The sequence below is a fragment of the Pteropus alecto genome, unplaced genomic scaffold, assembly GCF_000325575.1.
Source record: "Pteropus alecto unplaced genomic scaffold, ASM32557v1 scaffold7, whole genome shotgun sequence".
NCBI lineage: Eukaryota > Metazoa > Chordata > Mammalia > Chiroptera > Pteropodidae > Pteropus > Pteropus alecto.
This window is the reverse complement of record NW_006494614.1, coordinates 3,642,251-3,668,713: the sequence shown is the minus strand read 5'-3', so window position 1 is coordinate 3,668,713 and position 26,463 is coordinate 3,642,251. Positions and strand designations below refer to the sequence as shown.

General features: G+C 33.0%; 1 pseudogene; it reads right to left on the bottom strand.

Annotated features, from left to right (window-relative positions):
• Window positions 1–471: 471 nt before the first annotated feature.
• The window catches only part of LOC102878297, a 27,964-nt pseudogene continuing 1,972 nt past the window's right edge, over window positions 472–26,463 (bottom strand).

Genomic DNA, 26,463 nt, shown 5'->3' with positions numbered 1-26,463 from the left:
CTCTGGCACTGACATAGTAAATGATAGGGACTCAATAGATGTTAGTTTTACTTTCTCATAGTTTTATGAAAATAATTGGGCAAATAAGCTTCGAGTCATATGAATGTGGCTTACCACTGTTGTTATCTAGTAATGATAAAATATTGTGTTCCATCAGATTTTGCTCACTCACTTAAGTCACTATGTTTATATCTCCTTGATCATATGCTTAAGCAGGATAAAGGATTAAAAATGACTATTGCGTACAGATTTTTGTCTTAGTGAAGGTAATTGAGTAGAGCTAAAAAGATATTAGCTACTTGAGCAAAAAGGAATATGGTTTTGGTGGGCTTCAATTTTTGAGCAAATGATGACAGTAGGAGTCAGGCCAACTGTCCAGAAATCAAGGGGAAAGAACTTAGGCTGAGGAACAAGCTAAAATGGAGTAGGGTGGGATGGATGTGATTTGGGATATGGTTGCTTTACCCAGGTCTAATCTGGAATAAAGTCTTGTGCTGGAATGTAGGTAGAAGTGGTACTGTAGGAGAAGGGGTTGAGAAGAGTGGTAAGCAGAGTTAGAGAAATTTCAGTATGGGTTTCAAGCTGGATGCTATGGATAGGCCCAAGATTTGGATTGAAATCATTGGCAAATCTGCCTTTTATGAGCTAGAAAAGAAAGATGAGAAAATCAAGAGCCGATGTCCTACTTGGCCTCTTGTCAAATTTTTATCCAGTGGTATTGCCACACCAAGTGCTAATTAGGAACGGAGTATAAGAGATTTTCTTTTGCACTGGGCACAAATGAGTAGATAATTTCAGAATCATGTACTATTGGAGGGATAGAGCTCTAAAACAAGTTTTAGTCACCAGTTTCCTCCAGATTCTAACTAAAGGTAATGAGTGGCTAAGCAATTATTAAAACATTTTCACATTTATTTTATTATTAAAATTCTACTACTGGAGGACATGCTTGTATCTAGAAACACCTGTCTATTGTACATTAAAATTTTTTCAGTTTGTTACCGAGTTAGAAGGATCAGTCTCTCAAGCCCACAATCAATTGTGACTACATCTATAAAACTAACAGTGGATGTACATTTTCAAAATTGAAAGTCATTATAAAACAATGTAGGTCACTGTAAATCACAGCTAAAAACAGTCATAATGGAAATCTTTTATCTATGTCTGATCCACTAACATGCTGTTATTCTGAGAACTAATAACTTTTTCTTGGAGACAGGGCCCCAAATTCAATTTTATAGCTCACAGTCCCAGTAAATAGAAAAAGTCTGCCAAAACTGCCTTTATAAATCTTAGTAATTTCATGTTTTTACCATATATAGTGAACTAGAAAAAATGAGAATTGAGGTTTGATGATTTTTCTTTTACTTGGCCAATAGCACTACTATGTTTGTATGTGAAATTTTGTTATTAATATTATTACATTATTTCAGACATATATAACTAGCATTAATTATTTCAAAAAAATCTAAGAGTACTTCCTCTCTCAAATCACAATTCACAACCATTTGAATATGCCATCAATCCTTATTTTCTACTTATTGAAGAGCTGGGCTACAATAATCAACTTGCACCATAGTGTTATTAGGAAAAGGAGTAGACTGCTTATTTTTTGGCAGTGGGCTTTTTCGATGCTTACTAGTTCTAAAAGAGAATTTTACTAAAGAAAGCACACTTCTCTGAGAAAAAAAAAACTCAAAGGATCAGTCTGCTTCTTTCACACTAAGAACTTGACTTCTTGTAGAGAGGTTCAGATTCCAATGTTGATATTAGCTTCAAATATTATTTAGTAATATTTTTTAAAAGTTATTTTATTTTTGTTTAAACAGTTTTATTTTTATCAAATTTATTACTTAAAAGTTAAATAATACTTTTCAGCAGATTTTTAGTTGTGCACAAAAGAATCCCCAGGCCACCTGAAAGCAGAAAAGGAATTTGTTAAAAGATATTGGCTATTATTTGATTATTAAAAAGATATTAAGGAATGCCTGGAAAAACTAGAGATTCAGCCTTATAGGTTACACAGTTAGAAAAAAATCTTAAAGTTATTTTACAGAACAAACAGTCTATTGGATACAAATATGAAACCTTGCACCCCTAACAATACCCACCCTAGACCTAGTAGTGCTGTAGAGCTGCTACTAGAACCACTGCTTCTGGAATCTAGATGTAGTTGCTGCTGCTACTGTCCTGTCCTCACTAGACTAGATTCTGAATGCTCACTGTGGTAGGGTAGTGTTCTGCTGCTTGGATTTACCGAACATCTTACCTCCTGGAGACTAATCCAGAGATTTAAATAATGAAAACTCTACAAAAGTGGAGTAAGTAGATTGTCTAGGAGGGTTGTGATTTTCTATTCACTGTAAATATTCAAGTGATGAGCACTTATTAGGGTTACTTTAAAGGGAATTCCTTGATTGCATAGGGTTTGAAATAGATCCTGTTAAATAATAGTTTAAATTTGGGGAAAGTTTTAGAGTATATTTATCCTCCCGGTTGTTAATTTCTTGCTTTCTCTTCCCTCTATTGATCTGCAAGGGCGTCCACTGATATAGCACTCTGTGATGGTCTTGTTCTGGATGCTACACAGGGGCATAAAGGGAGGATATAGGTTTGTGCATAAGAAAGTTTGTTGCATCAGTTTTATACTTCAAACGATGACTGTTTCTCACTTAATGAAACCCAGAAGTAAACACAAACTATTATTGATGTAATGGACTCCCAGTTTAATATGTTGGAGTGAACATTAACATTTATTTTTGTTCTTTGTGAAACTCAATTAAAATGACAGAAAATTAATAAACATATAATATAAATGAGGAGTTGTTGGTCAAAAGGTACCAACTCCCAGCTATAAGATCAAATAATATATGTGTAAATACACTCTCCACTCCAGAAGCTGGAGCTTAATTTCCCTTCACTTGAGCGTATGCTGGCTCTAGTGACTTAATTTCAAAGAACAGAGTATAGAATGCTAAAAATAGTAACTTTACAGTGGAGAAAGCTGACAAAAGCTAACTTAACCAAATGATCAAAATTAATATCAGTAGTGATAAGTCATGTTGCTATCAGGTACCCTTTGATACAATGAGATGAGAAAGGCACTTAACCTCTGTGGTATTCATCCCCCCAAAACATAAACCCAGTCTAACCAAGTGAGAAACATCAGAGAGACTCAAACTAAAGGACATTCTACGTAGTACTTGACAAGTACTCATCAAAATTGTCAAGGTCATGAAACAAGGAAAAACTAAGAAACTCACTAAGCAAAGGAGATTACGGAATACTTCAGAATGGAATATTGGTCTCTTCTATCCCTTTTATTTTTTTTCAAATATTTATATATATCAGTGTGGACTTTGCATACTTATTTTATATTTTGGGTTATAATCCAATATATGTTATTTTTTTATTTTTTTGTTTATAATATTTAAAAGACTCTCGCTTACTTTAAAAAATGATTCAGACTATTTTATAGGTTGACATCTGAAATCTATATTGAGTATAAGTAGACTCTGGTCATTTCTTAGAGTTAGGTAAACTTTATTATCTTAACGCAAATAAAATCAGTTACAGTGAGCTTCACTTCTTATCTTGCCTCATCTTATCGTGCAGCATAAATTTATCCTCTTGACAATTTTTAAATGTACATGACAGTATTGTTAACTATATGCACAATGTTATAAAACAGATCTAGAACTTTTTTTCATCTTGCATGACTGAAATTCTATGACCACTGAAAAACAACCACAGTGAACATGGATGTGCAGATGTCTCTGTGATTCTATTTTCAGTTCTTTTTGATATATACCCAGACATTTTATTCCTGGGTCATATGGTAGTCCAATTTTTAAATTTTTGAGAAACCTCCATACTGTTTTCCATATTGCTGCACCATTTTACCAACAGTGTGTAAAGGTCCAATTTTTTCATATCCTTTCCAAAACTTGTTATTTTTCTGAATTTTTTTTTTTGTGTGTGTGTTTTCAAATAGAGGCCACTCTAGCAGGTGTTAGGTGATATTTTATTATGGTTTTGATTTGCATTTCTCTGATGTTTAGTGATGTTGAGCATCTTTTTCATATATCTTCTTTGGAGAAATGCCTGTTCAAGTCCATTGTCCATTTTTTAATCATTTTTTTTTGTTATTGAATTGTAGGGGTTCTTTATATATTTTGGATATTAACCCCTTATCTAATATAGAGTTTGCAAATATTTTCTCCCATTTCATAATTTGCCTTTTCACCCCATTGTTTCTTTTGCTATACAGAAGTTTTAAGTTTGCTGTAGTCCCATTTGCCTATTTTTGCTTTTGTTAATCATGCTTTTGATGTTCCATCCAAGAAATTATTGCACATTCCAATGTCGTGACACTTTCCTCCTATGTTTCCTTCTAGGATTTTTATAGTTTCAGGTCTTACATTTAGGTCTTTAATCCATTTTGAGTTAATTTTTGTATACAATGTAAGATAAAGGTCCATCTACATTATGGTGCATGTGGATATCTAGTTTTTCCAGCATCATTTGTTGAAGACACTATCCTTTCCCCATTGTGTAGTCTTGACACCCTTTTTGAAGATCATTTGACCATATATATCTGAGGGTTTTTCTGGGCTTTCTATTCTGTTCCATTGCTATATGTGTCTGTCTTTATGCTGATACCATATCATTTTGTTTACTATAGCTTTGTAATATGTTTTGAACTTAGGAAGTGTGAGACCTTCAGTTCTTTCTTTTCAAGTTATTTTGGCTATTTGGGGACCTTAGAGATTCCATATGAATTTTAGGATTTTTTTTTTTCATTTCTGCAAAAAAAAAAAAAAAATGACATTGAGATTTTGATAGGGATTGCATTAAATCTGTAGTTCACTTAGGTAGTATGGACATTTTAACAATATTAGGGCTTCTGATCCATGAACACAGGGTGTATTTCCATTTATTTGTGCTATCTTTCAGCAAAATTATATAGGTTTCTGTGTACAAGTCTTTTACCTCTTTGGTTAAGTTTATTCTTAAGTATTTTATTCTTTTGGATGTTATTTTAAATGGTGGTGTTTCCTTCACTTTTCAGATTGCTCCTTGTTAGTGTATAGAAAGGCAACTGATGTTTGAGTGTTAATTTTGTATCCTGAAACTTTGCTGAATTTGTTTTTTAATTCTAACAGGTAGTTTTTTGTTTTGTTTTGTTTTTTGTTTTTTTAAGTCTTTAGGGTTTTCTAAATATAAGGTCATGGCATCTGTGAAGAGAGATAATTTGACTTCTTCTTTTCTAATTTGGATGCCTTTTGATTTCTTTTCTTGCCTAAAGGCTCTGGCCAGGGCTTCTAGTACTATGTTAAATTGAAGTGGCAAGAGTGGTTACCCTTGCCTTGTTCCTGATCTTAGAGAAAAAGCTTTCAGTTTTTCACTGTTGAATATGGTGTTGGCTATGGGCTTTTTATATATGACCTTTATTATGTTGAAGTAATTTCCTTCTATTCATAGTTTGTCGACTGTTTTTTTTTTTTTTTTTTTAACATCATGAAACTGTTAAATTTTGTCAAATGCTTTTATTGTATCAGTTGAGATGATTGTGTGATTTTTGTCCTTTGGCCTGTTAATATGCTATATTACATTTACTAATTTGCCCATGTTAAAACATCTTTGCAGACCAGGAATAAATCCTACTTGGTCAGGATGTATAATCCTTTTAATGTGCAAATAGATTCAGTTTGCAAATATTTTGTCGAGGATTTTTACTTTAACATTTTCCAGAGATATTGGTCTATTGTTTTCTTTTTCTGTAGTACCTTTGTCTGGCTTTGGTATTGTGGTAATGCTGGCATCATACAATGAGTTCGGAAGTGTTTTACTCCAGTTTTTTGGAGGAAGTTGAGAAGGATTGACATTAATTCTTTCAATGTTTTATGGAATTCTACAGTGAAGTCACCTGATCCTAAACTTTTCTTTGTTGGGAGGTTTTTGATTAGTAATTCAACCTCCTTATAGTTACAGATATGTTCAGATTTCTGTAGAATCAATTTTAATGTCTCATTTTTTATGATTTTACTTATTCGAGTCTTTCTTTTTTTCTCTCTCTTTCATACTTAGCTGAGGGCTTGCCAATTTAATTAATCTTTTTAAAACATCAACTTTTAGTTTTGTTGATTTTTTTCCTATTGTTTTTCTATTCTGTTTCATTTATTGCTGTTCTAATCTTTATTATTTCCTTTCTTCTGCTAACTTTGGGTTTAGTTGTTTGTTTTTTCTTTTTCCTTGAGATATAAAATTAGATTGTTGATTTTCAGATCTTCTTTTAATTATACTAATATTTTATGCTATTGTCTTTTAAATTCTATACCAAGATTAAAATTGCTTTATGCACCACCGTTACGGTATTACAGTATTCTATATTTGTTTATTCATTTACCTTTACTAGTGAGCTTTATATTTTCTTGTGGTTTCATGTTGCTGTCTAATGCCCATTTATTGTAGCTTGCAGGACTCCCTTTAACATTTATTATAAGGCACATCTAGTGGTGATGAACTTCCTCAGCTTTTGTTTATATGGGGAAGTCTTTATTTCTCTTTCATTTTTTGAAGGATAATTTTGCTGGGTATATATGGTATTTTTGATTAGCAGTTAACTTCTTTCAGCACTTCGAATATATCATTCCACTTCCTTTTGGCCTGTAAGGTTTCTGCTAAGAAATCTGATGGTAATATTATGGGAGCTCCCTTGTACATGACAAGTTACTTTTCTTGCTACTTTCAAGATTCTCATTGTCTTTGACAGATTATAATGTATGTTTATGGGGTTCTTTCTGGGCTTATCTTGGTTATAGTTATTTGAACTTCTTAGATGTCCTCAAATTTTGGAAGTTTTCAGCCATTATTTCTTCATATAAGCTCTCTGTTCCTTTGACTCTATTTCCGGAATTCTCATAATATTATGTTGATCTATTTTATAATGTTCCATAAATTCCTCACACTTTCTTCATTTTCTCTATTCTTTTTTCTTTTTCCTCCTCTGATTCAGTAATTTCAAATGGTCTTCTTTGAGGTCACTCACTGTTTTTTCTGCTTGATCAAGTCTTCTGTTGAACTACTCTGGTGAATTTTTCAATCTAGTTATTTTATTATTTAGTGCTAGAATTTGTTTGGTTCTTTTTAATAGTTTCTGTCTCTGTTGACATTCTCATTTTCATGCATCACTTTCCTGATTTTGTTTAGTTGTCTGTATTCTCTATAGATCATTGAGCTTTCTTAAGACACTTATTTTTAATCCTTTATCAAGTAATTTTTATAGATCCCCATTTATTTTGAGTTAATTTCTGGAAATTTATTTTGTTTCTTTGATTCAGCCATGTTTCCTTTTTCTTTGTGTGAGTTGTGGTTGTTATTGTTTGCTGAGGTTTATGTGTCTGTACCAACAGCCACCTCCCCCAGTTTGTATGGTCTGGTTTTGTATACAGGAAGACCTTCACCAGTCATCCCAGCTAGAGATTCTTGAAGCTCAGAAACCATTTTTGGGGAGTATGCTATGATTTTCTACGCTTGTACATGTAGTTTCTCAATTAGAGAGGTCAGCCAGTTTCTTTCTCCCTGGCTCATAATCTCTTGCCCCCTCTGGTGTCTATCTCTAGTACTGCAGGTTGTCTGATGCTGTAGCAACAAGCTGCCCTACTGTCCTTTGTCTGAGCATCCTCAAGCTTCTAAAGTAGGTTGACTCCTTGTTAGATCCCCAAATCAGGTGAGACAGATAACAGTTCCTTGGGTAGCTCTCTAAAAAGCTGCAATCTTGGATTCACACTCCCATATTTTTCCTCTGTACCAAGGGAGAAGCCACAAGTTGGGCGTTTTCTTCCATCTGTACTGAACCTGTGATGGCATATGCTGTAGCATCGTAGGCCCTCTGGTACTGCAGCAAGCCACTCCTTCCACTCCTTCACTTTAAGTAGCTTCTCAGCATTTAGGCAAACATAAACCGTTCCCTCAGACAGTCCTCTAAAATGCTACATCATTAAATGCAGGTTCCACTCTTCTCTTTCCCCCAAAAGAGTAGCTATGAGCTAAGTTGAGCTATGCTGGTTTAGGGAATGGACCATCACATGTAAAGTAAAATGACTCTTCTTACCTGTTTCAGTGTGGCTTACCTCAGCTTTGCATGTACCTGGGGTACATGAGCACTTTTTTTAAGGGCTCATAAAAGTTTTTTTTTTTTTTTTTTAACACTTAGAGCACCTGGTATTACTAGTACTAACCAGGCCTGACCCTGCCTAGCTTCTGAGATAAGATGAGATTGGGCATATTCAGGGTGGCATGGCCATAGACTCTTAAAAGTATTTTGGTACATATATTGTTATTAATTCACTGTCTCTGTTGACAGGGGGTGAAGGCTGATGCTTCCTATTTCATTTTGCTGATGTCCCTTGCTGACGTAGTGAACTTTAACTTAGGCATTATCATGAGTTTCTATCAAATATTTGATGCAAAGAAAATTTCTTAAAGTTATCATTTACACAGAAATGGGGGGAAATAATTCTTATATAACCCATAGTTTTTATTAATAATCATTAGTTTGCCATTTCGTATTATACAGATAGAATATCTAGTTATAGTGAATTTTTTAAACTTGATTATTCTAGCTATGTTTGACTTTGAACTTTAATAAAATGAACACTCAAGAGTTACCTGTGGAAAGATGATCAGTTTTAAGATTTGTAGGCTCAACATAACAGAATGAAAATAAGGGATCATTGTACAAATGTGAAGGAGCAAATATTCATCAACTGAAGGGAAAAAAGATCTTGATTTAAGATTTGAAAGATTTCTAGGGTTAGTTACAATTGCTAGAGTTCAACTGCTAATGGGATTTTGTTCAAGAGATTGAGAGATTTTATGCTAGCTGTAGGAAAAAGAAAATAGAAAATCTAAAGATGTGGGATATTTTAGACTAAAAAAAAGATGAGTATGTAAATATTTAGTGTATTGCTGCAAAAGTTCTACAGCGATTGAAAAATAGACTAGATGGTTTGACCAATATATTTTACTTTTAGTTTTTGTCTTGTTATGCATGTATGGAAATTATAAAATTAGTATTTTATTGCTTTTGTCTAAAGGTCATTAAAAGAACTATGGAGCATAGGGTAGAGTATGATATTTAGAATGAAATCTAGAGTTAAGAACAGAACAAAGTATTGTATGTACAACAAAGTCGCATTTTAGGATAGAATTTAGAATAAAAATTGTGAAACCAATAATATTATTGTTACCTGTAATTATTAAATAAATGTCGGCTCTAATTTTTCAAAGCAACCCCATCCCCAAAATAGAGATATTGTGAGATATAATTACAGCTCTCCTGGGGAGTAATTGACTCTCCTTTCAGGTATTTCTAAGAAGATTTCCATGTAAAAGTTTGTAAGGATATTCTGGCATCATATGAGGTGCATGGAGATATTCACAGGTTGTAAAAAATGTTTTCCAAAGTGGGTTGCACGACATAATTTATTTTGATTTGTGAAGGTAATATTAGAACTTCTTCTACTTCTTTTTTCACTTCGTCCTTTTAAAAAGTTGTATGTATATGTATGTGTCTGAATGGAAAATTATCTAGAACATACAATTATTTTTAAAATTAATAAGTATGTTGGGAAAATTTTTACAGGAAAAAGAGTATATTAAATTCAGATTCATTGAGATGCAAAGACTGAAACTTTTAGATTCTATTATGACATTGACTTTTTAAAACAACTTTATCAAGGTATAATTTGCATACCATAAAATTAACTCTTTGCAAGCATATAATTCTATGATTTTTAATAAATTTATTGAATTGTGCAATGATCACAATAAACCAGTTTTAGAATATTTTCATCATCCCTCAAATTTCTTTACTGTTTATTTGTAGTCAACTCCTATTCCCTCTGCTTTCTGTCTCTGTAAATTTGCCTTTTTTTGGACATTTTATATTGAATCATACAATATGTAGTCTTTTGTGTCTGACTTCTTTCACTTAACATAATGTTGTTGAGGTTCACCTATGTGATAGCATGTATCCATAGTTTATTTCTTCGTATTGTCAGATAATATTCATTGTATGGATATACCACATTTTACTTACCTACTCACTAGTTGATGGACATTTTGATTTTTTCTAGTTTTTGGGCTACTATGAATAATGTTGCTGTGAATATTTGCCTAGAAACACTTGTGTGAACATATGTTTTTATTTTCTTGGTTAGACTCTTAGGAGTGGAATTGCTTGGTAGTATGGTAATTTTATGTTTAACTGTCTAAGACAGTTTCAGTTTCTTCACATCCTTACTAACACTTTGTATATTTGGATAACAGTGTTTTATCAAATATGTCTTTTGCAAATATTTTCTCACAATCTGTGGCTTGTCTTTTCGTTCTCTTGACAATGTCTTTCAAAGAAAAGAAACTTTTAATTTTAATAAAGTCCAACTTATTGATTCTGTCTTTCATGGATTGTACATTTGGTATTGTATCTAAAAAGTCATTTCCAAACCCAAGGTCCTCCTTTGTTACCTTTTAGGAATTTTATAGTTTTGCATTTTATGTTTAGTCTATGATCTATTTTGGTTTAATTTTTGTGTTGTGGCGTGTGGCAAACATAAGTACCTTGAAACTAGATTTTCTTCCTCATTTTCTTCACTCGTTTAAATACATTAGCTTCTAATGGAAGATGCAAGGCAATTCTCATTTTCTTAATAAAAAGATCTCCTTGAAGTTTTTGGCTGACTTAAAATTTTAAACTTCTGGGAATGTAGATGAAATCATGTAATATCCACTTATATTTCATTTAAAAACTTAGTTTTTGTTTTCTTATTGAAATATTAATTGATAAATGTTGCATTTGAAATGTATTCAAATTTATCTCAGTTATCTAGCACTTCGGTGTCTTTATCAATACTTTAACTTATTTTTTGAGTCATCTAACACCACTTTCCATCTAATAGATTTCCAAAGTTTGTCATCTTACCTTCAAAGTAGTTTCAGATAAAGCAGTTTTGCAATCAGCACGTGATACTGTCTCAGGTTTTAATTCAAGGTACTAGCAATTATTTACATAACATTATAAAAGTTTTTATTTCTATTCAACCTCTTTACTATGTATTTGTTAAAACACAATTTTGTATATGTGACTTCTGCATTTGTTTTTGTTACGTGATCTTTTAAAAAGCTGGTTTCCATGGCCATAAATTTGTTCAAATTGTGAGATCCTACTCCAGGTGTAATTATTGAATCTATATTTACTTTTTTGTCTCTTATTTATTTATTTATTTTGTTTAGTCAGTCCCATGAGTTCATATATTTAAGCACCAGAAATTCGTATAGATAATAGGCTAGTGCTTCTTTCTCAAAAAGCACTAGTTGAGTACATTTGGCTACTTAAAATAAATATTAAAAGTACCCTTTAATATCAAAGATTTTGGAAGCCCTCAAATATAGGGCAACTTTCTTTTTTTGTATGAGGTTGTTTAGGGAGAAAAGTCCTACTTTTAATTTGGCTAGATAAGGATTTTAAAGAATTTTATTTTTTTGTCTTCTAAGTTTCAAACTTCTAGGAATAGAGAACAGTTTTTCTTTCTGGTTAGTGTAGATTTCCCTCTCCTATCTGCTTTTGAAATTTGTGGATAATCATTTTACTTTGATTATTTATTTTTCGGTTAACCACCACCATAAAGAATGATTCTTAATTTGTGGTACATTTTTTAAGTGGATTTGAACACCGTGTGGTTTGTGAAAATGTAATGTATGTGGGAATTGATTTATTTTAAAAATTAAATAAGTGTAGGTCAGTGACGTTATTTTAACTAAAGTATGTCTTTGACCAATTATAGTTAGTTTTGATTTTTTAGATGTATGACTCAAATTTTAGTTAACAAAAAAATTAAGAGCTTTATAATTATAAAATGTTATTCTTAAGAAATTTATAAGATGGACAGGTCATATGTAATGCCCATACCAGATGTGATAATACAGTGGTTAAAGTGTAACTTTGAAGAAAGACTGCCTGGATTTAAGTCTTGATTCTTCCATTTACTGGCTACACAATTTTTTGGAAAGTTGTTTAGCCTTTGTGTGTCCCAGTATCCTCTTATATGTGATGATGGTGATACTTACTTCATAGAATTGTAAGAATTAGGTAAAAAATTTGACGAACACTTAGGAAATGTTTGCTGTATAGTAAACATTATGTAAATGTTCAGTATTATTATTGTAATTAATAACAACAGTGAAATGTCCAGAGGTAGAACTTAGTCTTAACACCAGATCATCCAATTGTGACTCACTTTTACCTATCAAATTACTTTAATTCAAAATGTATTTGTTAACTACTATTAGTTAACTATCCTTGGGTGAGATATGCTTTCCTGCTAGTTTAAAGTTTATCAATGACAGATATATTTGACAGAAATCTAATTAACTGTAAATAAGACTAAATATGATAGGAAGGAAGCCAGAGTTTATTGATCATGTGGTTAGCATTGTGCGAAGAATTCCTTATTCTCCTTTTATTTAATTCAAACCTCTTCAAAATGGGCATTAGAATTTCAATTTTTACAGATAAAGAAATTAAATCTTAAAAGAGTTATAAAATTTACCAAAAGTCACACCAGTGGATAGTTTATACTTATCTGTAAATGATGGGGACAATTTTATTATGTATAAAGGGGCTCAAATTCACCCTAGATGGTGAAGCTAACGTTTCTGCAAATGCTACTGTTTTTCAAAGTGACAACTGGCTGAGAAGATTGATCTGAAATGCATTTTGTCCTTTGCAGATTTATAATTTGCAATATTGTCTCTTATCCTTTGCGATGACACATTATTATACTTACTAGGCCACCTCATCTCTAATTGCTACATATCTATATGATATAGTATTTGAAATAGAAAATAAATAATTTTTAAGTGTTGCAAAGAATTTTTTTTACGATTTTAGCTTTTCAAGGAAAATGCTATGAAATTAAACCTTTAGTTGTTTTCTTGAACTATCTAAGCAAATTGTCTAATGGTCTATATATCATTTTTGGAATACTGCACAATAATTTTTAGGTGCTTGCCCCAACTTTCTTTATCTAAATTTTTAGTTGAGCTTGGTGCTTCCGACCTGAATGCATAGATGAGTCACCTGAGAGTCTTACTTAAATACAAATTCTGAATCAGTAGGTTTGTGAGTAGGGTCTTAGGTTCTGCATTTCTAATAAGTTCCCAAGTTTTGCTTCTACTTCTTTTCTCGGACTACATTCTAAGTAGCAGAGGCCTTAGTCATAAAGAAGCATCCCGTGCACTATTTAGTAATATGCACACTGTGACTACTGCTTGGAATCTGTGCCGATTATTTGCTGGCTTTTACATTTAACTGTGTGTGCTGAGTGTAATTCACAATGGACCGATTGTCGTTACTGCCTTGTAGGAGATTTGCTGCTATTCTAATGGTAACTAGATTTGCATCTGTGTACACTAGTGCATGTTCTTACAAAGTCTTGTCTCTGATGTCTCAAGGAATCCATTTTCAGGGGCTATTGTGAAATTTTTCTTTTGACCTAGTGTGCACATGCTTTCAACATTCTAAGTGGTAAATTAAATACTTGAAAAAAATTGTCTTTGACCTTGCGCTTTAGGAGTTTTCTCCCCACCTCCTGCCCCTAATCAAGTAGATAAAACAATTAGGATATAGTAGTTTATTTACATGTAGTTAAAGATGGTCTAGTGTGTTTTGGAAATTTCAAAGATATTTTAAAATGCCTACTCTAGGATGTTTACTTCCTTTTTTTCTGCCATTCTTTTTTTCCTCCTCTTTTCTAAGCCACACTTCTGCGATGGTCTTCTGTAGTAGAGGGAGGGAGAACAAATTATATGGAGAGAGGAAGAAGATAAAGGACCAGTGCTCGGGAAGGACATTTTTTAATATTAGACATATTTTTAATCGAAAATTTTATTGACGTAATGTAGGATCACATGCAGTTATAACAAATAATATGTAGAGATCCATCTATACTGTGTAGATGTAGACCACCTGAATGTGGACAGAGGCTTTTTATTCCAAGCTTGCTATATAGCAAGGGAGTCAGCCACCATCACTTGCATTCAACAGAGAGTCAAAACCAGGCAGGTGAAAGGGGAGAAGCTTTATAGTAGGATAAAAAGGAATGTCTCAGGTATGCTCTCATTGGAGATTATTGACATGAAGAAACTTGAGGTAGGCTAATTAGAAGTGAGACATCTTGGGTGATTGATTTGAAGGGTATATTTGGCTTTCTCTAAGTGATTCCGAGTTGGAAGAGTGGTAAAAAATAGGAAAACTAGCAGTTACTAGAAGAATCCTGAACATTCTGGGCCAACTGCTGCAGAGATTTGGCTTGCCATAATGATGGCTTCAGAGTTCTATTGTCTTATGTGGTCTTGCTATTATCCAATCATATATTCAGTCCCTCAGAAATTTATCTGGTTCCCCCAATGTTAACATTTTGCCAGACTATAGTTTATTTGTACTTGCGTGTGCGTGTGTATGTATGTATGTGTTAGTTCTATATAATTTTATCATGTGTGGATTCTTGTATCAACTACCACAGAAAAGATACTGAACAGGATAATTCCATTGCCTCAAGGATCTCATGTTGCCCCTTTATACAGACACCAACATTTTTCCCATCTCTAACAGCCTGCAACCACTAATCAGTTCTCCATTTGTAAAATTTTGTCATTTCAGAAATTTTATATAATATAAATGGAATTTTACAATATATGACCTTTGGGATTGCTTTTTTTATTCATTTTAATCCTCTGGTGATTTCTTGTTTGCTCTTAAAGTCATTTTAATTACTCATGTAATACATGAATAAATTCTCCTTGTGAGACGTTAAAAATAAGGTTAGCTAAAAATATTCTCTATCCTAGGCTCCTCCCTTGAAATAATTAAATATGTATTTAGTCTTTTTTTATTGAAATTCATTATATATAAGTGAATTCTATAGTATATATAAATGATTTATATATTACATATGTCAAAATTTTGCTATTATAAAAAAGCTTCAGTGGACATTCATGTACATGCCTTCTTGTTTGCATCTGTCAATATTTCTCTTTGCTTGATACCTAAAAGTGAGATCTGGGGGTAGTAAGAAATGTACAGTGTAAATCTGAATATATATTGCCAAATTTTTCCTCAAATTTGCTGTACACATTCATGTGCCTATGAGTAGTACCCCAAAATGACCATTCTCTCAGATTGTCCAATGTCTAACTGATTCAGAACTTAAATTTTTTTCTGCCAATCTTATAAGTCAATAATATTATTTCATTTTTGTTTTAATTTATATTTCCCTGATTACTAATGAGGATGAGTATCTTTTAAAACATTTACTTTAATTATTTGAGTGATTAATAATTCCTGTTTTGTGATATTCTCTTCCTGTTTTTGTTCCATTTTTGTGTAGGGTTTTTTTTGGTCTTGTTTTTCTTTATGATTTGAAAGAGTTTTTAAAAGCAATTTATTCTGCATACTAATCCATTGTTTATTGTACATGCATGTGAACACACACACAGTTGCATTGTATAGCTAATTTCTTAGCATTATGTATGCTAACTTTTGTTATTTTGACATCTTAAATTTGATGTTCAGTTTATCACTTCATCTCTTTTTGTGTCTTTTTAAAGAGTCTTCTTACTTCTTTCTTGTTTTTAAACCTTTCGTTTTCTCAAAATTCCAATGTATTTTGTATTTCACAGGCCGTGGGGCAGGTTTTCTCATGTACATGCTCTGGTTCAGGCCTCCTCTGGTTCTAATCTTGGCTGGGATGTCTTTTTGATCTTTTTAATTTAAGTGTCTTGTCTCGGTTTTGACTGCCTCTAAAAGGTTGCGAATATTGGTTGTCAAGAAGAGCAAGTTATCTTATATTCCATGCCAGTCTCATTTCTTTTTGATTCATGTGGACAGCTCTACCTTCAGAAGAACCTGGCAACACTGAAAGTACATGCAATTCCAAAGACAGACGTTTAAAGATATTGGATATGTGAATAATAAAATCCAGAGGAAGGTCAACTCCTAACCATCTGGGTAGATTTTAATCCCTCTCAAGACAGATCAATAAAGCCAAATTTGATAATTCTAGGTATAGCTGGTTTTGAGCTATCCCCTTAAAACCAACTTGCTATTTTTTGTAGAAACGAAACATTATGTGACTTTTACAGTAAACATTACTTAAAGAAAAATTTTCCCTATAGTTCTTGGCCAAATATCTGGGGTCAGTTGGAAAATCTTTGGAAGCTTACAACTTTGGCAAATCCCCAGAGTTTCATAGTATTAATGCTTTAGTTTCCTAATAAAAGTTTAAATTTATTTAAATTCTCAAATAGGTTACTTCATTTGAAGAGATAGGATAATGGCAAAAAGGAAAATAATAACCCGGAGATTTTTAAATATTGATTTTGGAAACACTTCACATTAAAATTATTCAATATAATTATTAGTTGATCTAGTTTTTTTCCTGTTGTTTTTCAATTTCTTATAGAAGTATTTTAAAGCATACTAGGTTGCCAGCAGGAGTTTCAATAGTAAAAATAAAGAATGGATGTCATTATAATAATTTTTTTCAGAAAATTTTCTCCAACTCTTTTTCTGTATTCAGCAAGTGTTTATTTGTGCATTTTAGTTATATTCTTAGCATTATGTATGCTAACTTTTAAAATCGCTATACTTTAATCTAGATTTGTTTACTAACTTTAGACTCAAGTTTAACTGGATACTGATACATTTTCACTGAGCAATCACAAATTTGTTATTTTCATACTCCAATTTTTCTTCTTCCGAATTCCCAAATTTGTTTAATAGTGTCACTACCATTATTTATTCATATGAGAAATTTTAGTTATATTCAGATTTTCTTTCTCACCTCCCATATCCAGTCAGTTGCCAAGTCCCTTTGATCCTGTTTTCTAACTTCCAAAATCATCTTTTCTTCAACTCCTCTGTTCCTATTGCTATATCTTTCAAACTAGCCTCCTACTCTATTCTCATCCCAAGCCTCACCCATCTCATTTATATTCTATTTTATTTTCGTCAAGGTTTTCTCCTAAAGCATATCTTGCACTTGTGCAGGTAGTTTATTTTGGGAAGTGATCCTAAGGAACAAGAGTGAGCAGCTGAGGAGAATGAATAAGCAAAAAAGGAGTGGTGATCTAGAGTTGTGTTATTAAACTGAGTTTCACTGTGGATCTTTGGACTCCATCCTGCTGGAGAATCCTGAAGAGTCCAGTAGAAAATACCTCAGAATTACACATCCAAAGCATGAAAGAAGGGAGCATTTATCTACTAGCTTCAATCCCCCACTGCTTAAGAGTTGCTCTGTAGGTGTTAACTTGTGCATTTCCTGATTTAGTTGAACAGATGCCAACATGGGATCACAGCAGAGAAGTTTAATTGCATAAAACAAAAGAACAGGTCTGACTTCATGAGTGTGTGATCCATTAGTGATCTTTACAATCACAGGGGCCCACACTTTGAAGTTCCTAATGCTTTGTTTTATGCTGTGCTCTCAATTTTGAAATTCATAATTATTCATAAACTAGAGACCTCACATTTTTATTTTCTACCAGACCCCACAAATTATCTAGCCAGTGTAGCTAGAGATACACAGTGGCCCTGAGGTGAGGGACTGCCAAGTCACACCAGAGGGCAGATAGATACTACAGCAAAAGTTGTAGTAAAAAGGTTAGCGAAAAGGAAGTGAAGTGAGGCCTAAGAGGTATCCAATACATATTCCATGTAGTGTATGTGTGTGTATATATATATATATGTATGTGTATGTGTGTGTGTGTGTGTGTGTGTGTATATATATATGTGTGTGTGTGTGTGTGTGTGTGTGTGTATATGTATATATATACACACACACACACATACATATATATATATATTTCTACTTATGAATATATTAAGCAGCAATGATCCAGCAAAGACCAACAGACATCCTGCAGAGGAATGTACAAAGCTTGTTCTTCCACATGTATCTAGGGCCTGTAAGCCTGGGGCCTCTCTGCTTAGAGCAGTCCCTGAGGGCAACACTGAAAGCTGATTCAGGTCTTGTGACCACAGTTACTGTTCACTCATATTAAATGTGAGAATGAGGTCACAAGGGTCTTAGAATAAGCCATCTTTCCCCTGTACGTCCCGCTTTTGACTTGAAGGGCTCATCGTCAACATCATTTAGGGAGAGTCTACCAATGTGGGGAAGCATTTCCAGACTGGTAGGCTGGGAAGAACACTACCTTTGTCTGCCTTTTTTACTTCTCCGGTATGGTGACACTGCTGCTCCAAACTTAGATGTTGAGAGAAGAAAGAAATTGCATCAACAAGAAGTGATTTAAGCTATTTCCCAATAAGATCTTTCTCTTACCTTATGCACAGTCATAAGGGCGCTAAAGAAAAAAGTGAAAAGTGGTCTGTATGTGGGTGTATAACCTGAATTGCTGTGCCCTCTACCCTGTAATATTTAAAAGTGAGCAGACACTTTTGTCAGCTTTTAAATATTCAGAAGCTGGGGATTTTTTTGATTAGTTCTAAGGTAAATTTTTGTTTCTGAGACTATAGGATAAAAGACTAGAAAGCACAAAGCAAAAAAAGAATACATTTTCTTTTTTTATTTAAAGTGAAAATTGCCTCACAAGTTAGGGAGATGCTAAATATTATTTCTGTTTTATGATTGGGAAAATCGTAATGTAATACAGAGAGGGCTACTAACTTCTTCAGTCAGAACCATCTAACAAGCTAAATATGAATACGAACCCAGCTTGGTATTTTGGCTCATTGAGTTGGCAGTATTATTTTTGGAATTTCAGTTGTGCTGGAAATCTAAAGACAATCATGATCAATTCCTTACCCTTCCCCCACCTTTTTTTGAGTGTGTGGCTATGAAGAAATGGAAATGACAAATGGATGTTAAAATTTTAAACCTAAAGAATAATGGATACCAACATTTTCTTTTCAATTAAAAGAAAAACTATTTTCAGTCAGATTATGAACATAGTTGCTATGTTTGTGTGTGTGTGTGTGTGTGTGTGTGTGTGTGTGTATGTGTGTGTAAATGCCTCTAGTTGTTTACATGTATTCAGATTACAAGTAAATCATTGGGAAGAGAAAGATCAAAAGATTTAATAATATTTTATTCATGTTAATATGTACATGTGTTTAGAAACATACCCCCGCACCATATAAATATTTCTATGGGTATAGACATATAAATAAAATTGGAATAATTCAAGCATATAGATATGAGAGGTTATTATTTTTGTTTTTTATTGTTCCTGCTTCAAAGAGGCATACAGCTATACTCAACTGAACACTGGGTTTTCTTTGTGTCACTGTTGTAAATTAACTTATTGTGATAATCTCCATGAAAACTGATGACAAATTATTTTTGAAAAATGTAGATACATTTATCATCATCAACTGCCATCAGGTGCAGTGAAGATGTCCTTTGAAAATGAAGTGTTCTAAATTAAGATGCCTAAAAGTACAAATAACAAAAACTAAGAGAGTAAAACACCCAGATTTTAAAACTTGGTATGTGAATGTGTCCATTTTTAATGAGGAAAATGAGGTCAGCTTCAGTTGGACTTTGAGAATACAGTGTACTGTACTAATTAGTGACTATTCTCAGGAGACCCGAGCGACACAGTTCTTCATCCTGCTGCCAGGTGGCGCTGTGCGGTAGAGGGTGCAGTCTTGTGTAAGAAATAAAATGTCAGTTGCCTGACCTGACTATTTAATGGTATTGCTGACCCTGGTAACTGATTTTATTGCAAGTGTGAAAATAAACTTATTTTACAAATGTGTAAATAATCTCTATATAAATATACTTAGATATGTCTTAATTTTCATTTTTGGTGAGAAGCTTCTGTGTTTAGTGAATGCATCTTACGCATCTTAAAAGAGTGGATAAAAGACTCATAGTTTCCAGGATGCACTAATGTCTTTCATTACAAATAGTGCCTCATGCCTTACAAATACTCTGCTTTGAATATAAATAAAGCAGTATTAAAAATAAAACTCTTTTGTTACCAATAGAGTGCTTTTTTACTTTGGAATAGTCAGACTAGAAGGAATTCGAAGGCAATGAATAGAGGAAATACATGTGTATACACACACTTAAAATCATTTTTTAAAAGAAAAGCCTTATACGTCACTTTTTTCCCTCAAAGTGAGTATATTTTTGACTAGTATCCCCCCAGGGGCAATTACAGTCATTCTTAAAATGGTCAACTTTCTGGTTGTTCTTTTTCTCTTTCAGCATGATGTAATTTGGTACTTTCTTCTTTGTCATTATAATGACCTGGCTTCAAATTACTCTCAAATTAATCTTCCAATGGGCAGTTTCCAAGACCAGTGCAGGTGGCAAACATAAAATCCAAAATTATTTTAAATTTTGGACTTCTTCTTTTAGTATTACAAATTTAAATCTCCAAGTCATGTAAATGTGTAAGATAAATGTGTTTTTTTAAATATGAAACACCTGTCAGAAATTCGAATCAGTGTTTTGGTTTTTTAAGAGATGGCATCTAAAAGATCTAAGTACTTTTGCAGTCTTTATTTTCCAATTGTCAATCTCCTTATCTCTTCATGTTAGTCATCTAGACACTACAGTGACTAACAAGACACTTTAATTTATGAATTTATCTTGATTGTTGATATTTATGAAGGTCTATAGTTTATAGAGGAAATTTCCAGAGAGGGGCATATTTAATGTAATTATTAAATTTTCCATGCAAAATTTAATATGGTAATGTAAAGAAATCAGAGCACTATGAATCCCACATTGTGAATTAGTTTCATAGTGTTTGTAAGGGGAAATGTTTTTGTTGAATATTAATCGATAGGAACACATTTCTTAGAGTATTTTTTATTGAATATCCACACTATGCTGGCAGTAAAATCAAAGAGAGGGCTGGACAAGAGCTGTGGCTTCAAAGGAGTTTTCGGTTTAATGAATGACAGAAAATTCTAATTCAAAAGAAATTCACAGATGCTTTTTGCAGAGCATAAATGTTTTAGAGTAGGAGAGGAGTTCAAGTACTCACAAATCCCTATGATATGCTACTTAAAAATTATGTTTTCAAGAATATATACTGGTGCGAAAAAATGCTCACCATTTATAATTGGGGAAAAAAGGTAGGCTATAAAATAGTAAATAATCTACATCTCTATAACATATATATGATGAACTTAATTTTATATGAAATTATTATACATATAATATTTTAAAGATTTTTCACCAAGATAGTAAAGGCAATTATTTCTAGATAGTAGAATTATGATTCATTTTTTCTCTTTTTGTACTTTAAAATTTTTCTTCACTACATGAATTATTTTTATAGTATGAAAAAGTTTATTTTATTTTAAAACAGAAGCATACATAAAGATCCTATAGCAGTATTAATTTATGTTAAAAAATGTTTACGCAAACATTTGATTGACAATATATTTTAAGAAACTAGTGAAAAAATTAGGTTCTCTCAAATGTTACTGATTATTATCTTCATTCATTTCAAACCAGGACTAAATTTTTCATGGTACAATATCTAAGTGGTTTTATTTTTATAATCAGATTTTAAAAATATCTTTATTTGTAATAAATTTAGATTTTTTAAATAAGTGAATACTTTGTACCTAGTTTTAGATAAAAGTTAAATTTTGTCTTTATCCTAAGCACTGGTTCATAATATATAGGTGAAGGAGAAATGATAGCTGGCATGAATAAATGTGGCTATACAAATCCTATTAAAAATAGTTTCTAGGCTCAGTTCTGTAACTGATATCATTTATTGAGCACTTACTGTGTGCCAGGCGTTGGGATAATAACATTCTAAATACTTGATTCCTATAAAAAAAACTTGTGCTCAGCATTACTATTTTCATTATATAGACGGGTAACTGAGGCTCAGAAAGCTAATGGTTTACACAAGGTCACAGGACTAGTTAACTGCAGAGGCGGGATCTGAAACTAGGTCTTTTAGATTTAAAATTTATTCTCTCCTGTCTAGTTGTAATTTAATCAGTTGTTTGACCATATAAACAAATTACTTTTTGAGATTCAGTTATTTTTCCATTTTTAAATTAAAGGACTTGGGCAAGATTAGAGAGGACTCAAAGTCTTCCTGATAAAAAAATTACTTTCAATATTTTCTAAAAGCTCATGTTTGGATTTGGGACCAACCAAGAAAGAGTCCAAGTTGCTGAGGGTGGAAACAGCTTGGAAATGAAAGAGATGTACCGTTTAAATTGCTGTAGATGGCAAATGACTGAGTCTGAGATTTCTGGGTCCTCCAAGGGACTATAAAACAATAATAGTTGTGATTCTAAATGTAAGTTTGCTGGGTAAAATATATGCTATAATTATAATTAAAAAATATGTGTAAGGTCAGTTTTAAAGGGATATAACAGTTGTGTGAAGGATATAGTACAATTGGATGAGGGCAGAATTACTTATTTGTTACAAAAAAGACTGATAACATTTAAAGGAAACCATTGTCAAGTTAGAAAACAATTCATCATAGTGAAATAAAGTAATATAGCGAAAGGAGAAATAATAGAATCTCATGATGGGAGCATGGACTCTATATTTGAAAATATTTTTCTGAGAGCACTCTGATACCAGGAACAGATGAAGTGAGTGACCTCATGGGGCTTTTCTAATTTCTGTGATTCCATAACAGAGCACTCTGAAGGTACCTTGCTTATGACACTTCTGGATTTACATTTTACCACATAATGAACTGCCGAATGATTTTGGTCGAAACAGTTTCCCTATTATTGCACAAGTCATCTCATTATTGAATGGAACAACCCCTGTGTGCTCCACAAAGCTTAAAACCGGAACTTGACTGTAATGATTTTCTAAGTTCATTTCATAATCAGTGGTGCAATGCTTCATATTCATAGCCATAAATTTGAAAGGTCTTGGTGACTCTACATGTGACCAATATTATATGCCATTGAAATTATGCAATTTAGTTTTGTAAAATACAAAAAGTGACCAGAATGATATAGAAACCATAGACTGCATATTTCCTATTTATTAGTACTCCTCCCCCTCCACGCTTCTCATGCAGCACCCAATTTAGGACAAAGACAAAACGAAAGTGTATCTTGAATATGCATCACAGATTCCAAAAATGAAAAGAAATTGGATTTGGATAGCACTTACTCAATAGACAGATATGATACATGGTAAGAAGGTGCACTGTCTGCCCTGTGATAGATTAAACTACTTTGTAGGAAAATTACTGTGAGCCAGTCACTACCACCACCGTGGCTAAATCTTTAATAAAATTCTATTCCATATTCAGGAGTGAGGTATGAAGTACACAATAAGCAGAGTGAAGTAGAGTGCCATTTATCAAACACTGGCCAGGTCTATAATCTTCTGCTTTATCTTTTCTTTGTACTTTATTTGTCTTTATTGTTGCAAGGAGGAATATTTACCCAGAGCAGTAGGCATGAAGCTCTGATAAACCTCCTCCTTCTTTTCTTTCCTTCTTTCTTATTCCTTCTTGTCAGCCTTGTCAGTATGATTTGTTTGTTTCCTTCTAGGCAGTCCTTTGCTTGTTTGGCATTCTTTTCTCTCTTCCTTTTCTCTGCCTCTCTCTGCAGTGTGCATTCAGGCTATAGGATACGACACCAAAGCTACAGGAAAGTGCAATGGGGCTGTTAACAGCAACCATGAAGGACTATCAGTCCAGGATGCATTCTGTAATGACTTTGAATGCCTCTTGGCAAGATAGTAGTGTTAAGATGCTGTAGACAGCTCCTGGGTGGCAGTGCACAACTAGTCCTAATGCCAGCAAAGCATGTTCAGAATAAAGATTTTATATGTATGGGTATATGTATAATATATAGGATATATGTTATATGTGTGTACACATGATATATGTGTATATATGACATATGTGTATGATATATGTATGTATGTGTGATATATGTATATATGAAACACGATTATGTATGTACATGTGATATATGTATGTATAATATGTGTAGGTACATATGGTATATGTATATATGTGCATATGACATATATGTATGTGCATTATGTGTGTGTGTATATATATATGCATTACACATTTATCCATTTGCCTCCAAATTAACAAACTTAAAAGTAACTTTTTCTTTGAAAGATACAAACTCTCAATCTAATTTATCCCATGTCTCTTAAGTATAGTAATGATAATATTGCTAAAGATAATTTGCACCATTTTTTAAATCTTATGCAAAAAGGTTTTGGATATCCCAGCCATGTGATGGTATCTGAATTGTCTTTAAAATCATGCAGATATGGATACAGATGTGGTAGAAGAGTTTAGAGGACAGTGAGAGTGTGGCTGGAGGCGTTTTGTCCTCCTCAATCTGTACACTGCAGTCTGTGCAGCAGCCTTGGGGGTAAATTATTTTTACTACTATTTAACCCTTTTCTATTGTTTGAATAGCAGTTTTATGACAAAACATTTATATTTAGACTGCCTTTGTACTTGACTGAAAGAGAGCAATCATAGAGAGTGATAAGGCAACAATGGTAATGATAACTGCATTTATAAAGATGTACAGAATTTAAACAGGGTGTGCTAAAATAGACTGACAGTAGTTCTCTACCTGAACCTGGAGCAGAGATGGGTAAGGCTCTTGTGGCAGAGATGTCTTTGCTATTTGGGGGCAGATGACTGTGTGTATGTGTGTGTATTTTCCTTTGTCACTGTTTCTTTTAGTTAAATGTACTTGAAACGTAGATGTAGGGGTAGCAATAACAAACATACAAATATTCTATATTCAGATTGACTATTATATTTTTTCAGATTATGATAGAATACAACTGCATTTCTGAATAAACTTTCAAGTATCAGTTCTTAGAAAAATTGTGATTATTTGCTCTTATATAGCATCGTTCCATTTCTCTGTCTCTCAAAAAATTACTTCTCATAAAAAAATGGATAATTTTCTCTGTGAAAGAAAGGATTATGGGGACGAGGAGGGACCCAGTGTCTCCAAACATAATTCAACAGCAAGAGGTCATTCTGTCTACTTGATACCAATGTTTCCCATGTATGTTCACAATTTCATCAGTTTTCCTTATTCCCAATGTTCTGACCATAAGTAAAAGCTAAGCTTCTTCTGGTCCAGTTACAATCCTTGTTTCTCATTTTAAAATATTTTGTAGCATTAACATAATGGATGTAATGTAATAAAAAGGGTTGACATTGTGCAATTGCCTTGTGCTGTACATAAAACTAAAACTATACAATGTGGGATAGAAATAGTATCTTCTCTTTACAAGTTATCCCCAAGGTCTCTTAGAATCAGCCATACATTGCCAAAATCTATATTTTGTCTTCCTTTGCCCCTTTTCTTCTTCAGCAAAGTTAATAACTTCTACATGAAGGGGAAAAAATCAGTTTATTTATGTCCCACTTTGATTCAAAAAGAAATTAAGGTGGCTTACAAAGATACATAATATGAATTTACAGCTAAGTGAGGAAAATTAAGCCAAGGGAAAACCATAAAAGGAAAAGGCGGAGCATGAAGTGTAACTATGGAACCAAATGCCCACTGTAAAGCCCTGTGTACCGGCTAGAGAGGGAACACAGGTTTAGTCCTCAGCTCTCTAACAGCCAGCACAAAGATGGAAACAATTAATTACAAGATGCACAGAGTCAGCTTCAAGAAAATAAACTGATTCTTTAGGAGATGTGCTGTACACAGGCTCATGGGAAATTATCTCCTGTGTCTTCATAGAGAGAACATTGTGTAATTCAGGGAAATATGTTCCTTAACTATAGCCTATGGTCAACACACGCATTAGTATAATGAATGCTAGTTATATGTTACGTAGCATCTTGGTGAAGCAAGACAGTGAAAGCAAGTGGAAGGTTGTTCATTCATTCAATAGTCATCTGTTAAGTGTCTCGTATGTATCACCTGGCATTGCAATGGGTAGAAAACGGTAGTGAGCAAGAGATGTAGAAAACGGTAGTGAGCAAGAGATGCAGCCCTTACCCTCATCAGACTTACAATCTATTCTTGACAATTGACATTGACAAATTAGTTACATGTATGTAATGAAAAGTCCTGCAGGTCATCAGTAGGAGAAGGTTCAGTTTATGTCTAGTGGTCTAACCTGATCCAGGGATAGATGTCACGAAGGCTAAAGAAATACTGGGATTCCATAAAATTTAGACAGCTATGTCCAAATGACATTTCTATGAAACCAGCTTTTAATTTGTTTCAAGTAGTGGTGAGTTCAAGATTGAACTTCCTGATAAGAATCTGAAAAGTGCTTTTATTTTGTGCTGTTGTTTGAGAGCAAAGCCACATGCCTCAAGAATCATTTGACCTGTGACTAGAAAGACAATACAAAATGAATTTCATATTTAGCCATATTCTATTTGCCCATATGGAGGGAAAGA